Below are 22,523 nucleotides of genomic sequence, written 5' to 3' on the forward strand. Positions count from 1 at the left end.
ACACACACACACACACACACACACACACACACACACACACACACACCATCATTGCATGCCTCAGTTTCTTCATCTTGAACCAAAATCCCTGGACAAGATTATCTCTCAGGACCTCCTGGTGTCTCCTCAGCCCCATAGGTGCAGCCTCTACCCATTTACCAGATCCTGTCCTGAAAAATATGTTTCAGAGGCAGTTTTGCCTAAGATTTTTATAATAATAGTATATCCCTGGGTCCCCAAGGGATCTAGAAAATATGTCTCAGCTTCTTCATAGACATATTTTCCTACCATAGTCACGTAATAGATTAGCTTATTGTTTTCTCCGAGTTAGAATGTTAGTTCCAAGAAGACAGGAATTGTGTTCTGTTTTGTTGCTATGACCCTGGGCCTAAAAAGAGCCTCATAAAATAAAGTGCTTCATATGAGGGTAAGGAGCCCCTATGGGCAACGCTGTCAGATAAGTGTTGAACTGTTACTAGCAAGGTCAGAGTGGTAGTTACATAATCTCGTGTCAACTTGAGGATATTAAGAGTGAAGGGGTGGAGTCTAGCCTGTCAATCAGGCCACAACCTGAAGCCTCCCTGTGGGCGTGGCCTTCTCATGAGGATTTTGGGAACTTCCTCTCTTTCTTCCTGGAGGCAGGTCACACACTCTCTGATTCACCTTCCTGTTGACAAGACGCATGGAGCCACGCTGATAGTAGCCAGATCCCTGGAGATGGAGAACCCACTTAGAGACCCACACCAGCACTGAGAAGCTTCCACCGCCACTGGATCCACAAGACTTTCCACCCACCAGCCTGTGATCTGCCTGTATTTAGCATCATTGAATGTGCTGTGTGAATCTAAAGAGGAATTTATGAACTAGTATCAGAGATATGGGCTAATATCAGACTTACAGACTTGATCTGGACCAGGCTGGGATGTTTTCTCAAAATACAATTGCTCTTTGACATAAAGCTCTCTCTTACACATATTTGAGTGTCTCTGGATTTGTTTTTCTAGTCAACCTGGACTAATGTAGTCAGTGTTTCAAACCCACCAGCCACTCAATGAGAAAATGATGAGACTGTCCTAAGTAGGATGCCCTATGAGTCAGAACCAACTCGTTGGCCGTGGTTTCTTATTATGAAGTTAAATAAAAAAGCATTGCTATAAAATCCATGGAAACCTTTATTAAACAAAAATATCCAAATGTAAAGCTACTGTTACATGACCTACCTTCCACCTAGCTCCAGTGGTGGGATTCAGGCTATTTGCACCGATTCAGCAGAACCAATACCTAATTGTTTGTTGAGTTTGGCAAACTGATTGTTATAATGGCACTTGTAATCAGGACTCTCTCTCAGGTGGGTGGCTGCCTAATATGAAAATCACAAATCTATATTCCTTACTCCCTTTTAATGTTCATCTGTACAATAGCTTATTCTAAGTGCCTGTATTAATATTCATTCTGTCCATACATAAAAAAAATTAGATGGAACTGTACATGTGATATTTTTTTATTTATTTCATAAAACTCATTATGCTTTTGATAAAATACATTTTCATTCTCTTGCATTTTGTTACTTCAGTAAACACACAAATAATGTAAAGCAGCGGTTCTCAGGGGTTGCCCAGTTCATAACGGTAGCAAAATTACAGTGATCAACATAATTTTATGGTTGGGGTGGTCACCACAAGATGAGGAACTATATGAAAGGGTCACGGCATTAGGAAGGTTGAGAACCACTGATGTAAAGAGAAAAAGTGCCAAACCACCAGAGGGTGACACGCCATCATTCATTTCAGCTTTGTTTTACTCCCCAAATTCACGTGAGATATTATGACTCAATTATGCAATTCCTCAAAGTGTTCAAAGTGCTCAAAATATTGTCAGAACAATTGCTGTAAGTTTGGCAGAAGCAGAAAGGGGTTTTACAAAGATGAACATAATATGTTCAGAAAAGAGAAGTCGCCTGTTTCTAATCTATCAAACACAAGGACTATTGTCTACCTGGCCTATCTCTAAAGGAAGGGGATCCCACGCTAACAGCGAAAATAGGCTTAAGGATAAATCGCACAGCCAATGGTGCTTGGATAAAAGCGAAGACTATTGCAAGTGAGGATGCCAATCAAGAAGCAATATGGAAATATCCTAAATATAGTTTCATTGTCATTTATTACTTAACATTTTGAAGTTCTTTCTTACAACATCGTCTAGTTTTGTGTACCTCTTTTATTGTTCTTATTTGAGTACTAAATGTATGAAATAATAAGCTACCTTCCGGTGTATTGGTTTTTTAAAAAATACTTGGAACGGCCATTAAGGTGGCAAACCAGTAGATCCCATCACTGTGTAGGCACGTGCACTTCTGAAAACACTGTTCCCATCGCTCTTCTCTTCCTCAAAGAATTCTGCCTTCTGTGATTGATATCGTGCCCACACAGTAGTTTAGACATCCTTGGGGAATTCAAACTGTGTTTCTTGAAAATGTTCCTTGAATTTTAGGACCCAAATGAAGGTTAAAGGGGCAAGATTCAGAAGAGAGGGTCAAGTTTCCCACGTAAATTCTTGTACGACAGCCCTTGCCACTCTCAAAGAGTGAGCAGGGGTGCTGTGTTGCCACGACAGAAGAAAAGCCCTCAGTACAACCTCCCTGACCTTTTTCTCACCAGTGCCATTTTCAATTTTCTTCAAAAATGTTCTTTAACAATAAGCCCTCATGATTGACCTAAGAAAATCTATCAAGATTGCGCCTTGGAAATAAAAAAAAGGAAAAAACCCCACTTACCATAACCTTCTGAAGGGGAGCCCTGGTGGTGTGGTGATGATGTGTTGGGCTGCCATCGGCGTGGTTGGCAGTTCAAAACCACTAGCATCTCCGAGGGAGAAAGACTCGACTTTCTACTCCTGCAAACAATTGCAGCCTCAGATACCCATACGGGGTCACTGTGAGTCAGCCTTGACTCCATGGCAGGGAGTTCGGTTCGGTTCGGTTTGGTTTGGTGTAACCTTCTGAGCTGACCTTGAATTCTACAGGCCCAGCAGATCCCTGGGAAGACTCTGTTTTAGCTGGATCTTCTTTTGAAGGAGACCAGGGTATGACTGAGAGAACTCGTCTGCCACCCACTGATGACAGACACGTGTTTAAACACATGTTATTTGGGATAAACCCGTGCACGTGTGAACTGTTACACTAATAGCAAACATACTTTACTTACGCTCATACCGACCTGCCGACGGTGGAGAACCTGCATCTTGACATGGTCGGCCACTTGAGATGTGCCTCTTCGGGCAAGATACGGAATTGTGCCTGAACTTTTGAGGAGCAATGGCAAGCTGTCCCCTTCACTTTCTGCCACAAACGAAAGGACTTGGCTGGCTACTCACCCGCAGCTGGGGCTCTACCTTCAGCTGGGACACCTGCAGACCGTCAGCAGAGCTTTCCGAGGAGGCCACGCCACCTGAGGGCAGTGAGGAACCGGACGCTTCAAAAGCTTCCTCCGGCTTCCAGTATCCAAGGTTTCCCCACCACCAATGTGGGGATTCCTTTAGAATGCCTCCAAGATTTGGTTCGTGATAAACACAGCATGGTGAGTAATTGTTAAAGGCGAGCTTTGTCAATCTCATATGCTATTGGACCGAACCTTACTTCTCCTGCCTGCTGGAATTTGCTCCTAATATATATCTTAGGAGCTCCTAATATATATAAATATATATATGCCATGCAGGCAAGTTTGGAGAAGGTCCGTCCAAAATTGCATGTGATCAAATGAAGTCACTCTGGACAGAAGGGAGACCAGGGGGTGGGGGGAGGGTGAGAGGTGGGGAAGCAGGGGGAGGGGCGGGGGAGACAGTGAATAAAGTTGGCAGGAAGCAACCATGACTAAATCCCTCTCATTTCAGTCAAACAAGCACGTGAGGGAATGCAAGCTTTAACACCGAATTTCCCTACCATGACTCAGGGCCCCTCTTTTCCAAGCCTCCTTCCCATTTGCTTCTTATCACTGGGTGAATGAGGAGTCACAGCCCTGGTCTAATCGCTAACCGGAGAGCTGGCGCTTGGGACACAGCAGCTGAGACCAGAGTCACAGAGAAGGCAGCTCGTCACCAAACCTGAGACAAATACTTGAGTCCTGTCTGGTGTGGTTGGGGGATCCTATTGACTTGGTCTGTTTTGTAACACGTTCATGTGAGGGCCAGGCCAGAGGAAAGGAGATATAAAAATGAAACTTTGTGCTTCAGCGACCTGGGTTGTAAAAGCCTACGAAGATGTTCCTCTTCTGAGACCCTCTGAAGCTGGAAAGTCAGAATGAGTCAAATCAAGAGCCACGTTACTGACCCACCAGCAAACCACCAGTGGCCCACACAGTCGGAGCTGACAATTCTCAGCATGCGTCCCTAGCTGAGAGGAGGTATGTAACCAACATATTGTCGGGGGCAGAGAATAGGCCCAGGGCATGCTGGGAACCTGCCTGCTGGCTGGCAGAGCTGCACCTTGTCCCACCCCACCGCCACTTCAGCATCTGTTCTGTTTGTTTCTCCCCCTGAAGAAGAGCTCGTCTTATCCGTGTCCACAGAGCAGGAAACCTGTCATAGTAAATGACCCACATTCTTTCCAAACGCCCTTGCTTATGGTGTAGCTGTGTTTTCCAGGGGCCTGAGCTAGCTGTCAGGGGAAACAGCCTTCTTGGCATGTTGGCTCCCCAATCAACACCCCCATCCAGGGGGAAGAAAGAAACTGGGAGAGAGAGAGAGAGAGAGAGAGAGAGAGAAGCTGGGCCTGGGCAGAGCCTGCGTGCTTGGTGATAGAAACCCAGGTGCTTGCATTTTGGGACTCCAGCAAAAGGCCTGAGTCACTTTCCTGGACAAGCGACCCAAGCCCAGGGTCTGGGACCTGGACCCCTGCTCCAAAAGGGCTGGAACCCTCAGGGAAAGGAGCAGGGGGAGGATAGCCCCGGACATCCCCTGTAGGGGATGACACAATCCTTTCTTTTTTTCTTTTAACTCACTTTACTGGGGGGCTCATCCAACTCTTATCACAATCCATCCATCCATCCATTGTGCAACACACTTCTTTCTTTCGGGGCCAGGCAGGCTCCACTGGCTTCCTGATTTCTAGGGTGTGCCCCGTGGGTTACCCAGGGTGGGTGGAGTAGTGAAGTCACTCTCAAATGTCCTTTATCGGATGCGGCTGCTTTCCCTCCAACAGAACTGCCAGGGTCCAAGATACCAGACACAAGGCAAAATGTGGGGGGTCTGTAACTTCCACAGGGGCTCTGGGGGCCTAGTGGGCTATGTTCACACTGGGCTGCCAACCACAAGGTCAGCAGTTCGAACCCACCAGCTGCTCCTTGGGAGTAAGATGGGTCTTTCTTCTCCTGTAGAAAGTTATCGGATGCCATGGAGTCATTCTGATTCATCGCAACCCTACTTACAACAGAATGGAACACTACCTGGTCCTGGGCCTCCTCACAACTTATGTTCTTATGTTCGAGCCCACGGGTGGTTGCAGCCACTGTGTCCACCCATCTCATTGAGGGTCTTCCCCCTGGCTGCCTATAGAAAGTTAGTCTCAGAAACCCACAGGGGCAGCTCTGCCCTGTCCTGCGGGGTTGCCGTGAGTCAGAATCAACTGTGTGGCAGTGGGTTAATGATTTACAGCTTCTGTGCCCTCGCCCCTGAGCAAAGGAGTTTTTTACTCGGGCTGACATGTGCAAACAGAGCAGGGGTACCCATACGCCGGTTTTGCTCAGAGCTCGTTCAGCATCTAGGGCAGTGGTTCTCAACCTGTGGGTTGCGACCCCTTTAGGGGTCAAATGACTCATTCACACAGGTCGCCCAATTCATCACAGGAGCAAAATGACAGCAATGAAGTAGCAACGAAGATAATTTTATGGTTGGGGGGCACCACAACATGAGGAACGGTATGAAAGGGCCGCAGCCTTAGGAAGGTTGAGAACCACTGATCTAGGGGTTGTCCACAGCACCCTGTGCTCTGAGCTAGGGCAGAGGAACAGGAGGAGGCCAGGGGTGAGGAAGGGTGCACCTGTTTGGCGCTCAGCTGCTAACAGAAGGGTTAGGGATTCATGCCCTCCCATGAGCTGCACAGCAGCTCTGGGACTCACAGCCTGGGAACCGCATGGGCTGCTCCACTCTGTCACATGGGGTGGCGATGAGCCAGGGGCCACTCACGGACCCCAGGAGGAGCAGGGGAGCTGCTCTGTGGGTCCCTGGGGTAGTAGGAAGCCAGGGCAAGGGGTGGGGGTCTGGTGAGGAGGCCAAGGCAGTAATCAGGCAAGGGTTCTGGAGTCTCAGATGAGATAATGGCACTGGAATAAGATGCAGTACAGTTCTGGAGATGTTCTGAATGACAGCTGTTTGGTCACCTCGCTTCATACGGGGCAGTTCTGACTTGTGCACGCCCACAGGCCATGTTGCTTTTGTTTGGAGCATAAACCTTCTGTCTGGAGAGGCAGTGTGGTGGTCAAGGGTTTGAAGCCCAGGCTCTGCACCTGACTGGCTGTCACTTTGGGTGGAGCACCGTCCTCCCGTCTCTTAGGTCCCTTATCTGTGAAATGGGAGTAACAACTGGCCGGCTGATCCCCCCTGGGTCAAGTGAGGTCATCAGGATCTAGTGCTCCGAGCAGTGCCTGCCGAGGTAATTCGTGTTCCCTGTAGGCGAATGATGGCTGAGCAGGCGCCCGCGCCTCCTGCTTAAACAAGGTTGGAGCCATATTCAAAAAATAGAATGTTCTTCATTATTGAAGCCCAGCTACTTGCATATTCCGGAAGTTTCCAGTCCCATTAAGCTGCAGCAGGAAGAGGTCAAACGGAGCCCTATTTTGAGTTAACTGTAACGTCCTCGCTTACATTTTATTTTTAAATACATTTTTTAAAGTATTTTAACATACTTTCTCGGCGTGGTCCTGGGCGCAGGACCAATGGAGACAGTCTCATTAAGCTAGCACCATCCCGTTCTGGCGCCCAGAGGAACAGGCAGCAGGCCCCGCAGCAGGTGGATGGACAGGAAACGGTACACACTCTGGCGGGTTCTCTATCCCCGGACTTGTCTTAAACCTCCTCGGGCTTCTGCCACTCCGGGGTCCATAAGCCATGGCTAAATGGAAAAAAGATGAACGAGAGCAAGAGAGAGAAAACTAGGGAAGCACTTAGGTGAGGGAGCAGAGCCTTGTGCCTAGGATCCATGGTAACCCCTTCTGTGTCAGAGCAGAATCACCACACACACACACACACACACACACACACACACACACACTGTGGTGGGGGGGGGGGCGTCACACGTTGGAAGTGGCCACACTGGGGGCTTTGGCTGGTAGCCCTCGGAGCCATCAAACTGCAGACTTGGGTAACGGAGTAAACCAAGGCTCTAGGGAAGTTGAGCAGGGCTGGATACAAAGCCAGAAAACCAGAGGGCATCGAGCCCCCATGTGTGCAGAGCAGAAAACCGTGCTCCGTTTTGGGTTTTCAACGGCAGTGGCATTTTGGAAGTGGATCACCAGGCCTTTCTTCTGAGGATCCTCTGAGTGAGTTCACACTGCCACCCTCTAAGTTAGTCAGGCTCTAACCATTTGCACCACCCAGGGGCTGCTGGGTGCAAAGCCAGGGTTTGAAGAGGCCACCAGTGCCATGCCGACTGCCCACCACACAGCACCATACCAGCCTAGCCTGCCAGATGAGGCTTCCTTCCTTCCTGTGTCTTGGACCGTCCCCCCGAAAGCAGAGGGTGCTTGTTCCCTGTCTCCTGAAAGCTCCCCAAGTATCCCCTGCCTATTGCTCTCCATTCCTCCTCCCTGTAGCCCTGCTTCGTTCCATTGACACCCATGACACCATGGACTGCTAACCATCAGGTCAGCAGTTCAAAACCACCAGCTGCTCCACGGGAGAACAATGAGGTTTTCTAGGACCTAGGGCTGTAGTCTCCGAAACCCACAGGAGCAGTTCTGTCCTGTCCCATAGGGCCGCTGTGAGCTGGAATCATTTGGTTTTGTGTTTACAGACTATGGCAGTGGTTTTCAACCTTCCTCATGCTGCGACCTGACCCTGTCATACAGTTCCCCATGTGGTAGTGACCCCCAACTATAAAATTATTTTCATTGCTACTTCATCACTGTCATTTTGCTACTGTTATGAATCATCATGTCAATATCTGATATGCAGGATATATTTCATGGTTACAAATTGAACATAATTAAAGCATAAGGATGAATCACAAAACAATATGGAATGATATATTGTGAAATATTTATTTCTAATGACAAATCAATGAAATGTCTTGAAGCATGGTGTAGCGTGGCATATCTGCAGGTGGGCAGACACGCCTAGAGACGGATAGAGGAGCGGTGTCTCGGTTCCTAAGAGCACCGGAAATATGTGTTTTCCGATGGTCTTAGACAGCCCCTGTGAAAGGGTCGTTCCACCCCCAAAGGGGTCACGACCCACAGGTTGAGAACTGCTGGACTATTGTGTGTCGCGCCAGAGAGACAACAGTGAAAGAAGCCCAGTCTGGCCCCTGAAGAGCAGGCCTGTGGGGACGTTTTCTCAGCCTCTAGGAGAACCCTGGGGCCCAGGGGTTCAGCACCCGGCTGCTGTCTGCAAGGCCAGCGGTGTGAACCCACCAGGCTCCCCGCCGTTGCAGCTACCTGCTCCCCTGGAGATTAGAGGCTTGGAAACTCTGGGGCCGTTCTCCCCTGTCCTCCTCTGCCGTCCCTTGGAATTGACTTGAAGGCACACGGTTGGGTTCTAGGGGCGACCCTGCTACCCCAGGGCTGGCTCCGAGTCTTAGGGCAACCAGTGGCTGGGCTGGAACCCCTGACGTGGAAGCCCTGGTGTGAGATCCGTTGAAAATAAGCTTCCCCAGGAAGCATCCTCCCAGGTGTAGGGACTGGACTGGGTGCTCTAATGTTCCCGAAAGGCCTGGCTCAGAGATTCTGGTGCTCCTGCAGATTGACTTCTCGGCGCTGTTGCCGGCGAGTCCATCCAACCTGTGGAACTGCCCTGTCCAGTCCAAGACTGTCCTCTTTCCAGAAGTCACTGCCCCCGCTGGCCGGACAGATCACTGCCGAGGGCTGAAGCCCCGCTCCATTGAGGCTTCTTGAGATGTTGCTGGCCCGGCCCGGCCCGGGGAATACTGCAGAGGCTGCCCTTGCTTTGGGGAGAGTTGTCATGAGCGGCGCGATCAATAATTACTTAACGCTCTTAGACATTTTCGAATGCTCGGTTTATTCACTGCAAACACATCAATCTAAAATATTATTCAAACTATTAAGGGCAAACAACTATAAGCATAAAGGCAGAGTAACAACTGTGAGCATAAAGGCATAATAATAACACTTCTCGCACATATCATATTAGCGCCATAGTCCCAATCAGCATTGCCTCATCGGTGTACTCACCCCAGGTAGAGTTGGAGAGAGCAGGAGTTGATGTCTCCTTGGTTCCTAGCTCTCTGAAGGTCAGTATCTCTACCTGGGTTTAAATGGACATTCTGGCCAGTTCTTTGACGTTCTCACTATCCCAGTCAAGTCTTATCAGGTTTCTCCAGGCTTTAGGTGGCTTGGCTAGTTTTTGGGCTTCGGCCGGGTCTCAGCCCGGTCTTATCAGGTCTCTCCAGGCTTTTAGGGGACTCGGCTAGCTTTTGGGCGTCGGTCAGGTTTCAGCTCAGTCTTATCAGGGGTCTCACATTTTTGTGGTGGCTCCTTTGATGCACGTGTTGGCCTGGGTCCCAATATTACATTTTATATGTGTATATATATATATTTTTTTTAAGTGGAGTTTCTTGTGCTTGTTTATTTGATGTGGCTCCACATTTTGCAAAGTAGTTCAACGTCTTGTAAGGTAGTTCAGCGTCTTGCAAGGAAGTTCAACGTCTTGCAAGGAAGTTTTATGGTGCTCTCATCAAGAGTGAAATCACCTCACTAGCCTATAGAGCCAAGAAACTCCCCAGGAGAGACACGTGCTTAGGACAGCATTTTCCTTACTGGCTTCTGCGAAGGCCCTCCCAACCGCCCCTCTCCTCTCCTGCGGGGGTGGCGAGCTGGCACCCCACTGGATTCCAAGTTAGGCATTTGGAACGGAGAGGCTGATTTCTCCATGCGGGCAACAATCTAATGACTATAATGGTGGAGAGGCCCTTGGGTAGGGGCAAATGGTTTGTGCTTGACTCCTGACCTAGCCCAAGGGTTCGAACCCCACCCTCCCCACAGTGTGAGGTAGAAGAAAGGCCTGGCCAGCGGCTCGCATCAAGATGACTGGTGCTGAGGAAACCCTTAGGGAGTCATTCTGCTTACTCCATAGCATGCAGGGTCGTCAGGAACCGGAGTCCAGGCAACAGCAGCAGGGGCAGGAGTAAGATCTGGGAAGCGCTCCTTCCCCTGCACCGCACTCTCCGTCAGAAACTTAGACACAGGAGTGGGGAGGAGAAGGGGGAGAGGGGATTAAGTTCCTGGCCTCACATGGACGTGAGCAGCTGGAGCTGATGAACACCAGAAGCAGGACTCCCTTTTTTCCCTACAGGCATCTATAATAGAGAGAGAGAGGGAGAGAGAGAGAGACCACAGAGGCTATGTAAATATAATTATTTCTAAGTAGAGTACCTTCAGCATTTTCCATTAGGTAGCAGGAGGTCACTGTGAGGTCAGCTGTCTAAATATGGCTGCAGATTCCCCTGAGTCAGCAAAGTGTATTAAAAAAATAAAAGTATCTTTGGGGACAGAAATGTCTTACCACATGTAAGTCAGTATCTCCAAATGTATGAGGTACTATATGTAGGGCTGTGGTTTCCAAACGTCCAAGTTGTTGTTTGTTTGTTTTGTTTTTCCTGAAGTAAGAAACGCCTTTATTCAAGAGAAATCTTCAACAAACCCTAGATGCACCCGCTCAAGGCAGCGCCTGCTAGACTTTCAGGAAACCCCAGGCTCCCAGGAAGCTAGTCCAGAGAACTGTGGCCTCAGGCTCTGCTAGACTCTAAGCCCAGGCCACCATCCAGAAACTTCTGTACCACGCCGAGCCTGACCACCAAACTCACTGACAGCACGTGTTGATAGGAGCAGACAGCCTCAGCTTTCTCCTGCAGGGCGGCTGGTGGGTTTGAACCACTGACTTTCTGGTGGGAGGCAGCACTTAACCCACAGCACTACCAGGGGTCCTTTCTGCATCACCCAGGGGTTTGTTGAAACAGGAAATGTTTCCCACCCAACCCCAGACCTCCTAATTCCAAATCTGTATCTTTTACCAGATCCCCTGGGGGTGGGGGGGTGTCCACTCATTTGAAGTTGAAGAAGCAGATTTGGGGAATGTATTTGGGCCCATCCTAAAGGCGGGTGGGGTGAGGCTTTCTTTTTGAAAGTTGGCCTTGGAGATTTTAGGCCTCAAACGCCAGCCACTGCTCGAAGGGGGTGCAGTCCAGGCTGGGCAACTTGTCCGCTCGGGGCTTCTCACCTGTGAAATGTGATCTTAACCAGGGCTCACACAGACAGTAAGGGGACACAGGGCCGCTTGGAAAGAGGCAGGAGGGCAAAGCAAGTCAAGGCAGAGGCCCTGCGTAGTGTAAACGCTTAACAACTTTAACTTCCAGCCCCAGAGTTGGAGGTTTGAGCCCACGGAGCGGTGTCTCTGAGTAGCATGCTGAAGACCTTCCTTCCCCCTCCGCCCCTGGCTTCACAGGGAGGTGGACGGTGGACGACGCGGTGGTGGTGGGTGGTGGTCTGGTGGGTAGAGTCCATGTGGACTCCCCGTGGCCCTACGTCCAACAAAACGAAACACTGCCTGATCCTGCGCGTCCTCACAGTGGTTCTCTGTTTGAGCCCAGTAAACACCGGAGCTGACGAGCGCCAGGAGTAAGTGTTGTTTCCCCCCAGGATGTCTAGACTAGAGAGAGACCCCCGAGGCTGTGTACATATGATTGACTTAGAGAACAACATCCAGTACTAGTAAGTCACTCTGAGTTCCTGAGTGCAGAAGCACGCTCCATGCGGTTACCAAAAGCGGATCATTGGGGTGGGGGCGGGAGGAGGGTTTGGCAGGCCTTTCTTCCTAGGGCCTTCTTTCTCCGTGAGCTGGACAGCCCGTCTTTTGTCTGGCAGCTAAGTGGGTTGACTATTTGCATCACCCGGGGCCTGTCTAGGCTCGAATGGATGGCCCACCCTACAGGCCGGGCTGGTTTCATCAGCCACAGAGCTGGGGAGTACGAATGCTGCTCGGCCTTCCCGGTGAAGGCAGGGTTGCAGCCAAAATCAGACACAAAATGAGTTCACACCCGGGGAAGGACAGGCATGAAGTACCACTGGGCCTGTGTTTTACCCATAAGCACTTACTCCGCCCTCTCCTGAGGTGCAGTGTGCAGACACGTCATCCCGGTCCTCCTCCCTCGCCTGAGATAAATGCCTGAGTACAGGCCGGGGCAGCTGCCAGGCCAGACCCCTGGAGGTGGAAGGGGGGTGGGGTGGGGTGGGCAGAAGGGTTTCACTGGGCAGCAGTGTGGTACCAACCCTGAACAATAAGTCTTTTAGGCCCCTAGTCCAGTTTAGGCCTGGGTGCAGGTTCCCGCCCACCGCCCTCCCCAGGGGCATTGGCCAAGCTCCTCACTTCAAGAGCAGCCCTCTCTGCAGGGAGGGAGGGGCTGGCTAGGCAGGAAACCCTCTTCCATCTCCTGCAACCCCCGCAGCCTCTCTGGTTTCTTGGCACCACCAGCTGTTTGATCTGAGTCCAGTGGTTTGCTCTTATAAGCAACAGAGGGAGAGAAAAAGAGGAGAGTTGTAAAAAAAAAAAAACAGATGCAGAGAATTACTAAATCTCCCTAGAAATTCTAAAACCTCAGCAGAGCTCTTTCTTGTTGGGCGTGATTAATTCCATGTCCTCTGGTCGCAGGACTGCCTCGCACAGCTGGGCCGGGAACAGTCAGGACCAGATGGGGACGAGGAGAGAGGAGAGAAGCGCGGGGTGCTGCGCTGCTGAGCTCAAGATGTGCACGGCTGTCCACGTCCTTCATGTCCAGACACAATAACAGCAACTAAAGATACCCCACCAAGCTCACGGCCCTTAGTTACTTCTGACTCACAGTGACCCTATCGGGCAGGATGGCACTGCCCCTGAACGTTTACGAGACTGTAACCCTTTATAGGAGTGAAAAGCTCATCCTTCTCCCACGGAGCAGCGAGTGGTTTTTGAACTGTTGACCTTGTAGTTAGCAGCCCAGTGAGTAAGCACTACTCCACCAGGGCTCCCAGAAGGACCTGGAAAACTACCGTCCACCGTGTGGGGCAGAGAGGAGCCTGGCAGGATGAGGCAGGCAGCCGACAGTCTCTTGATTCTGGGAGTTTCAGGTCCTGATGTAGTAAGTGAATAGGCTAAACATGTTGATGTAGCGCAGAATATCGTTATTGCCCTTGCAGAAGGCCGTGCTGAAGCGGTCCCCTGCCCACCCTTAAACTTGTGCAACACCATCATTTGACTTCCGGGTCCTCGATTCCAGTGCCAGGAATGAGCCGTGTCTGCAATGTAGTCTGCCAAGACACCCCGGATCCTAACAGCCCGTCTCCACTCTGCTAGAAGCCTCTAAGTCCTTTTAAGACTACCTTTACGGGAGCGTATCCTTCCCCAGACATCACCACCCATTGAGGACACTTTGGAGCAGCGGAATGCGTGCTAATTGAGTTCCTGAGAGCTGGCATGGGAATAAACGGGTAGGGCTGTCTGTGCTCCAGAACCCCAGGCCCACCTGTGACCTGAGAACCAGGGTCTGTCAAGGAACCAGCTCAGCCAGAGGGGAAGAGAGGGGAAGGGGCTTAGAGGTGGTGGTTGGCTGGAACCAAGAGGGAAAAAGAGTGGTGGTGTGGAATGGCTGTGGTCTTGAAATTAGCTTTCAGTCACTTTATCTGATTTCCTTGGCTATAAAAGGGGTGTTGTTGTGGTTATGAGAATACCTGTCAGTGTCATGATAAAGATAAAATAAGAAGACAGAGGGAAAAGTGATATTTCTTTTTTTAAAGTGATATTTCGTAAAGTCTACCTTTTATTTGGTGTTTTTTTTCAAATCAGAGGCTAATTAGAAATTAAATGAATAAGTTTTATTGACCAGTAATTCACATATCATACAATTCAATATTTTAAACATGTTAAAAAGTTTTAGAGCATTTTCTTCTTTCTTTTTTTGCTTCATTTTCTTCTTTCTTTTACTCAGTATTAGCTCTCCATCCCCCCTGCCCAACTTCCCAGCAAAACCCGCAAGAAACTATGAATCTAGTGACTATCTCTATAGATTTACCTCTCCTGGATCTCATATAAAGAAAAGCACACAAACGAAAAGAAGAAGCAACAACCTCAAAACAATAATAAACTAAAACAGAAAAACCTCAGTTGAAAAGATAACAGAAAATAATAAAAACTAGAACAAATTTAAAATGGGCCAAAGGGGAGAACAAATGAAAAAGTATTACATTTAACCTAACTACATCTGATTCCTCATCTTGCCAATGCGCTGTGTCTTACTGCAAGGCTATTCACATCCCTGTCAACGTCAAGTGGGGAATTCACCACCGGAGGCAGGGACCCTGCAAATGGATTTTGGTCTTTCACTGTCATCCAGAGCTTTCTGCAAACCAGATGCTCAGAATTTAAGCTCTAATACTATTTCCTCCTCCAGTCTGGCATTTTATTTTTTACAATCCCTGGATCACACAGGCTGGTGTGCTTCTGCCATGTGGACTTAGCTATCATCTCACTTAGATGACTGCTTGTTTGAAGATAAGTCTTTAAGAACCCAAATGCTATTCTTTCTGACAGTGGGCACCATCTCATTTCTTCATCACACTTTAAAAAAATCATCTTATTGGGGGCTTTTATAGCTCTTATAACCATCCATCCATCCATCCATTGTACATATGTTGTCATCATCATTTTCTCTTCACACTTCGTTGTACAGTCTCTTGCAATGTTTGCAGCAACCCTAGAATGGTTGTGACCCCATTTAAAGAAAAGCAAAAAGCTTTTGTTAATTTCCCTCGGTCCCTGGTGGCGCAAACAGTCTGGACCAGGCTGGTGACTGAAGGATTCACCTTTTAAATCCACCTGAGTGTCCCTGAGCGAGAACGGGCCAGCCAATCAGCTTCTATAAAGATAACAGCCAATAAAACCCTATGAAGCAATTCTACTCTGTAACAAACGAGTCTCCATTAGTTGGGATTGATGGGATGGCTGGCAGGTGATGGAGGTGAATTTTCCACTGCCCGGCTGCTTGATGCCATCCTTCCTTTGGGGAGGATATGTTTATTCCTGAGCTTCCCTAGGACAAGCCTGTTGGCCAAACACCCAATAGCCCACGTGTCCTCAGAGAAAAGTATGTTGATGCCCGGGCACCTGTTGGGTTGTGTTGAGTGTGACCTTCTTGGGAAATAGGATCTTTGAAGGTGTGACCAGTTAACTAGCGGTTGTACTGGATTGGTGTTGTTAAAAGCTATCAGTGGTTCTTACTCACACCACTCAGTGTACAACAGAATGAAACATCACAGCTGGACTTGGCTGGAGCTAAAGGGGGTGTTTAAGCTAATGGGGATTTTCTCAGTGACTCTTCCCAGAGATGTGAAGACAGAGAGAGTAATTTGCCCACAAATACCTGATAGAGTTGGGAGTCAAATCCAATCTGTCTCCAAATCACATATGTATATGAGGAAGTCTCCCCCCCCAGATTTTATTTTCAAAGCTATATATTTAATTAATTTATTTTTTTTACAAAACAACCTTATCACCTTCAAAGTCCTTTACATTATACTTAATACATTTGTCAAATCTGCAATTCCATCCTTGGAAACATTTTTCAAACTCATCTATTTGGTTGATAGCACCTTCCTCATTGTTTTTCTTCATCTCTTCTGCATCATCAAATCGCTATCCTTTCATGTCCCTCTTCATCTAAGGAAACAAAAAGAAGTTGTGTGGAACGAGGTAAGGTGAGTAAGGTGCTTGGGGCAAGAGAGGCATGCTGAGTTTTGCCCAAAATTGGTATATTGAGATGACTGTGTGAGCAGATACATTGTCATGGTGGCAAAACCGGTCCTCTGTCTGCCACAAATCAGGCCTTTTCATATCACACACTGTTAGCTATCTTTTCAGAATCTCTAACTACAAAACTTGATTAATAGTCTGACTTGGTGGAATGAACTCCAAATGCAGTATGAGTCAACACTGTCATCCATTCTGGAAGTGGACGGATGTTCAGAGCAAGATTTGCATCAATTGACATTTCACCTTTTTTGAAATGAGAAAACCACTCAGACACTTGAGTTTTTCCCATAGTTCTGTCCTTGTAAGCTGTGTTCAACATCACAACAGTTTCTGTGGCATTTTTCCCAAGCAGGAAACAAAATTTCACAGCCGCATACTGTTCTCTGAAATCAACCAATACAAAAAAATTAGGTTTGAGAGAAACTGCTTTATGGAAAAAAAACTCATTGTGACCAGAGAGAACCTTCCCAGACGATGCTACTGTATGCACTAACTCAGAGTGAGTTGCTCAGTGCTCACCTAGTGGGAAAAATGCATACTATGAAAGCTCCACCTGGCAGAGCTTTTTTGGGGGGGTTTATTTGGGGGAGCGTATCCCCTCTTATATATGCTATATTTATATTTTGCTCCCAGCTTCTCCAACTAGCTTGGGCAATTTGTACATTTAATGCATGAAATCAGATTCAAAAGGAGCCCTGATGGCACAGTGGTGGAAGCACTCGACTGCAAGGGTTGGTGGGGCAAACTCACCAGCTGCTCTGACGGAGAAAAGACCTGGTGATCCTCTCCCAGAATGATTCCAGCCCTGAAACCCTACGGGACAGTGCTGCTCAGTCCTGTGGGGTCCCTGTGAATTGGAATGGGCTCATTGGCACACAACAACCTCAGTAGATTGAAGTTGGGTTTGGGGGTGGGCTGGCAGCTCTTGCATCGCCAGTTGGCTACCTGAGCGAGAGCAGAACAATTGCTTCTCCATCGGAGTCTAGGTGTTCGTTTTCCATCTTTATCTGGCTGACAGCTTTACAGAGGCAGAATTAGTGTACAATGAACTGCGAATATTGAAAGGGATCAATTGCTAAGCGTTGACAAAGGCTCTTCTTCTCAAGAAGAGCCCTGAGTGGTGCAAGCAGTGAAGTGCTAGTGAAAAGGTGGGCAGTTCAAGTCTACCCAGAGATACCAGGGAGGAAAGACCTGGCAATCGACTTGAAAACAAAACAAAACTAAAATCAGCCTCTGAAAACGGCAGGGAGAGCCCTTCTCGGAGACACGGGGGGTGACTCTCAGCCAGAAACAACCCAGGGTGCATCCAGCTGGGCACGAGAGGGTGGCTGGTCTCTGCTCTCACAGAGCTGACCGTCCTGCAGAGATCAGGAAGGAGCAGGGACTTGGTGAGGGCTCCTGGGAACCAGACATGGGAACTTCTCCAGAAGTGACTCATGTTTCCCCCGTGTGCTTTGCTCGGAGGTTTCTTAGCGAACTCGCTCTCCAATCAAAGGCGCACAGGAGGGGTAATAAGAGAGGAAAGCAGAGAGCAAGCGAAGTCTAATAAGGAAAGAAGAGATGCATTCATAATGTGGATTCAATTAGACTGGAGGTGTTCGTTTGGGTCACATTCTCAGTGAATGCCTGGCCTCCCAGAGCCTTTCAAGCAAGGCAAAGCCCACAGGCCACCTGTTGCTTGAACAGGTTTCCTTCTCCCCGGAGACCCTGTGACTGCAACAGGGGGCATGAAGCCACAGTCAGTGATTTGGACTCCCCCGGGGGATGGGGGAGGTGAGGGGGTGATACAAAGTGATAAGCATCTTGTCTGCAGAGCATCATCATCAATGGTTCAATAACAGAGCCGAAGAACATTCGATGTTCATCTTAAGTTTGAAGATTGGCTCCTTGAGAACAGCGCACGCTGGCATAGGGTGCATCTTCCCAGTGCCTTCTAAAAGGCAGAGCAAAGGGAGTCCCGGCCCTCCTTCTACGGCTGTGTGCACGATGGCATGGGGGGTCTTTCATTCAGAGGTGCTCTCCCTCACTGGGCTTCATCACAAGAGAGCATGATGTGGATCAGGATTTTTTTTTTCTTGCATGTCTAAATCCCTTAGCAACGATCACGTCCATTTCTCTGATGCTGTTCTTATTCCCAACTGGCTTGAGCCCTGAGAGAGAATAAACCAAGCCAGGACCACCACCTAGGAGTCCAAGGCTTGGGTGTTTTGCAGCTAGAAGGCACCATCCTCACAGACATCCCCAGGAGGGGCTCAGGACACAGCTCCTCTGCAATATTGCTGCTGTGTGTGTTGGTGGGTCAGTGCCGACTTACAGCGACTCGTAGCGACATGCAGAAGGCGACGCTCTCATTCCTGCACCAGCCTCACAGTTGTCATTATGTTTGAGCCCGCTGTTGAAGTCACCGTGTCCATCCAATTACCCACAATTACCCACAAAGGTGTGTCGACATTCTCAAAGATTATCCGTCAAAGGCGAATGTCATTGTTGCTGTCGGTTCCCACGACGTCAGCTCCAACTCACAGCACAAGGCATACACCAGAGTGCAATGTTGTCTGGTGCTCACAGCCTCTGGTGTTCAAGTCCACCCCGTGGCTATTGTGCCAATCCGTCTCTCTAAGGGTCTTTCTTGCCATCGTTGCCCCTTTGCTTCACCAAACATGATGTCCTCCTCTAGAAGGACAGTGGGTCCATCCTCGCCACGACACATTGAAAGCAAGTAAGCCAGCCGATGTTCCGCGGCCATCCACAGCAATTTCATTGTCTGGTTTTCACAAGTCCCCTGGCAAGCCTTTCTTCCTCACCTGGGTTTGTCAGGAGACTCCCCTGACACCTCTTTCATGGGCGACCCTGCTGGTATTTGAGAAATCGGTGACAGAGCTGCCAGGGCCTCAGTAAATGAAAACCACCACAGCATGACCATGGGAAGAAGCCTGGTGGAAAACTCAATAGTTGGTACAAATTCAGATTTTAAGTGAGACAGATTGAGTACTTGCTCTGGGTTGGCCACAATGCAGAGGGATTTTACGAGCACGGTCCCACTTAGTTCTCATGAGGAGCTGTGAGGTCAGAACATTAGGCGTCATGCTCCTGAGCTCTCGTGGAGTGGGAGAGCCTTCCTGTCTTCTGCTTTTTGTTGTTAATTGGGCGTCTGTAGGGCAGACCCTCCGTGTGACATTCAGCACTTCATATACAGTTGGCATCGTCTCATTGATTACAGTTCTCTCAATGCAACGCCACTCACCCCACCTCCTCCCTGAAGTTCCCACCTCCACTTCTCCTCCTCTAACCCTCCCCTCCTTTAATCATTTTATTGGGAGCGCTTACAGATATCATCACATTCCATAGTTCAATCACATCAAGCAGTATTGTACAATAGTTTCAAAACATTTTCTTTCTTCTTGACCTCCTTGATATCAGCTCCCCTGTATCCCCTCTCTTGATCACCCTGCCCCCCCACCCCAGGTCACCTAACCCTTTTGACCTTTGTCCTTGGGCAAATGTTGCCCCCTTGATTTCAACTGGTTGATCTTTCCAAGGTGTGCATACCCCACTAGAGCCGTGGTTCCTCCTATACACCTGTCGGTTACCTAGTAGAAAACTGAGCCTTGGCAGGTTCACTCAGTCCCAGACCTAATCAGTGACGAAGGGGGTCATAGACTCAGAGGTTCTACCTCTTTCCGCCCTACCAGTAAGCCTGCTCTCGTTTATGATCTTGACTTTTGCTTCACCCTTTTCTCCTGCTCAATCTAGGATCTGCTAATGTGACCTCTTTCAGAGCAGTTGGTGGTGGCGGCCGGGCACCATCTGGTTCTTCTGATCTCAGGGTTGTGGAGACTGATGTTCAAGTGATCCATTCATCTATTGGACTAAGCTGTTTCTAATGTTTTTGATTTTCATCTCTTTGTTCCTCCTGATGGGAAGAGGCCAATAGTTGCACGCTGGCTGGTCTCTCGTGAACTGCCAAGACCCCAGTTGCTACCCACCAAAACAGGATATAGAACACTGTCCTTGTGACTCATTCCCTCAAAGTGTCTGAAAAGTTATGACTAAGAAGTTTTCAGAACTCTGCCCCTTGTATAGAGCCAGGTCCTTTGACTTCAAATCCAGTATCTTCCTCCCACCAACTATGTGTTTGCCAGAATGCAACCATTCAGGGGTCATTATTTTTGTCTCATCTGGGACCACCATACATTGTCATAATTGTCACCATAACCATACATCTCTTGCTCTCTACTGAACTTGCCCCCTCCCCATAAAAAGACATACTGAAATTCTAGTCCTGTGAGGGTGACCTTACTTGGAAACAAGACTTTTCTTAGTGACCATGCATTGGGCTGCTAACCACAAGGTCAGCAGTTTGAAACCATCAGGCACTCCACAGGAGAAGACATACCATCTTGGAAACCCACAAGGGCAATTCCACTCCAGTCCACAGGGTCGCTATGAGTCAGAATGGATGCAGTGGTTTTGTTTGGGGGTTGTTTGTTTGTTTGTTTTTGAGAGTATGGGGTGGATCCTAAACCCAGTCCCTTCAGAGTGGTGTCGTACAAAGAGGAGAAAAGACTTGGATGGTCCTAACCGCGGGACAAAGGTGAATGGACCGTCCTTCAACAAGCCGAGGAATGCCCTGGGCTGCTAGACGCTGAAAGAGAAGAGCAGTGGTCTCTGGAAGTGGCCAAGTCCTGAATTCAGACTCCCAGCCTCCAGAAAAGGAACCCTGGTGGCAATGTGGATTAAGTATTAGGCTGCTAACTACAAGGTCGGTGTTCAAACCTCTCAATAGATCTGTAATAGGAAGACACCGCTGTCCATTCCTGTGTAGATTTACAGTGTCAGAAAGCCAACAGAGCAATTCTGCTCTGTCCCATAGGGTCCCTATGGATCTGAATCGATTCAATGGCAGTGGGAACAAAAAGGCCCCAAAGCTGCAAGACAATAAATTCTGATCCTTTAAGGCCATCCATATGGGATACTTTTAATATAGTAGCGCCAGGAAGCTGAGGTACCACCTGCAGTCTGTTATTTACTCAATATTTTCCTTTAAGTTGACTCACACTCTTCCTTAAACACATTCGCTTAAGTACATAATGCAAATTTCATATTGCTACACCCAATGATGTCTTTTATTGGGCACCTTTACTGCAAACAGCTTCTGAAAAATATTCTAAAACTCAGATGTCGCTTGGAGAGCTGAGGTGCCCCTGCCCCGAGCCATGGTCTGTCCAATCACCTCACATGCGTACAAAAGCTAGAAAATGAATAAGGAAAGGCCCGAGGAGAATCGATGTGTGTGAATTGTGGCGTCAGGGAGGAAGACTGAGTATCCCATGGGCTGCCAGAAGAAGGAGACACCTGTCGTGGAAGAAGGACCGGCAGGATGCTCCTTAGAAGCGAGAATGACCACATGTCTCCTTATGAATTTTAGGAATGTTATCAGGTGGGACTAATTGAAGGACATCACGGTTGGTAAAATAAAGAGTGAAAAAGAGGAAGACCCGGTGAGATGGATTGGCACAGGGGCTGCAACAAAGGACCCTGGCATAGTAACCATTGTGAAGATGGCATTGGACTCGACAGTACTTCAGTCTCTTGCACATGGGATCGCTGTGAGTGGACCAACTCGGGGATGCTGCCCAGCAACACTGGCTTTGATGGCTCAGGTCCCTTTTTATATATTTCTTTGATTTATTTGAGTTCTATGTCCACTTGACCAGGATTCTCAGTAGTCTGGCAACTAGGTAATGTGGCTATCACCCGTTCTGTGATCTGATATGATTATCTTCCATTATTGCATACCACCAGTTTCCCCATGATTCCTTGGGCTTTGGAACCTCACCAGGCAGGTAAGGAAGGAGTGGGTGTACTCTAATATAGCTGTTGTCCCCTGAAGCCTCTGAGCCTAGGCCTGCCCTGTGCGCATTGAAAGCAAGATTGAGCCAGTACGGAAGAGAGCTGAGGCCACACTAGGAAGAGTCAGCAGTCACCTCTGAATCACCAATGAGAATCACTTACCATCACAGCGTTCAAGGCTATCTGAGGCCAAGTCTCTCTATACTCCCTAGCATGGGGTATATGGCCATTTGTTCCTCTTCAGGTGCCTGCAAGGTGGGGGCATCCTTGACCTCCAGCTCTCCCAAGTCCATGGCTTCATCATGATTTTGTTTCCTTGTTGTCCACAGCTCTTTTGTTCTAGAAGCTCCCTACCCTGGATGGCTGGCACCGTACCCTACCTTCCAGATTGTTCCTCGGCCTCATCCCCTCATCTTCCTCTCTCCATCAGGCTTACTCCCATCACACCTTGTTGGCCTGTTGGAGGAGCAAAGCCCTCCAGCGACCAGGAGGCGGGCTCCTGGGTCTCTTCCTGGCCTTTGACCATCCCCCATTGGGCTGTGCCTCAGGTGGACAGCCTGGGCTGGGAGAAGGAGGGCTGAACGAGCCTGCTACTGCTTGGGTTGGGGTTGGACGGGTTGGGCTTAGTGCCTGTGTGCGGCGCTCCGGCTCACATCTTCCAAGGACTT

Source organism: Echinops telfairi, unplaced genomic scaffold (assembly GCF_000313985.2).
Source record: "Echinops telfairi isolate 266 unplaced genomic scaffold, ASM31398v2 ScPeMD7_31;HRSCAF=116, whole genome shotgun sequence".
Taxonomy (NCBI): domain Eukaryota; kingdom Metazoa; phylum Chordata; class Mammalia; order Afrosoricida; family Tenrecidae; genus Echinops; species Echinops telfairi.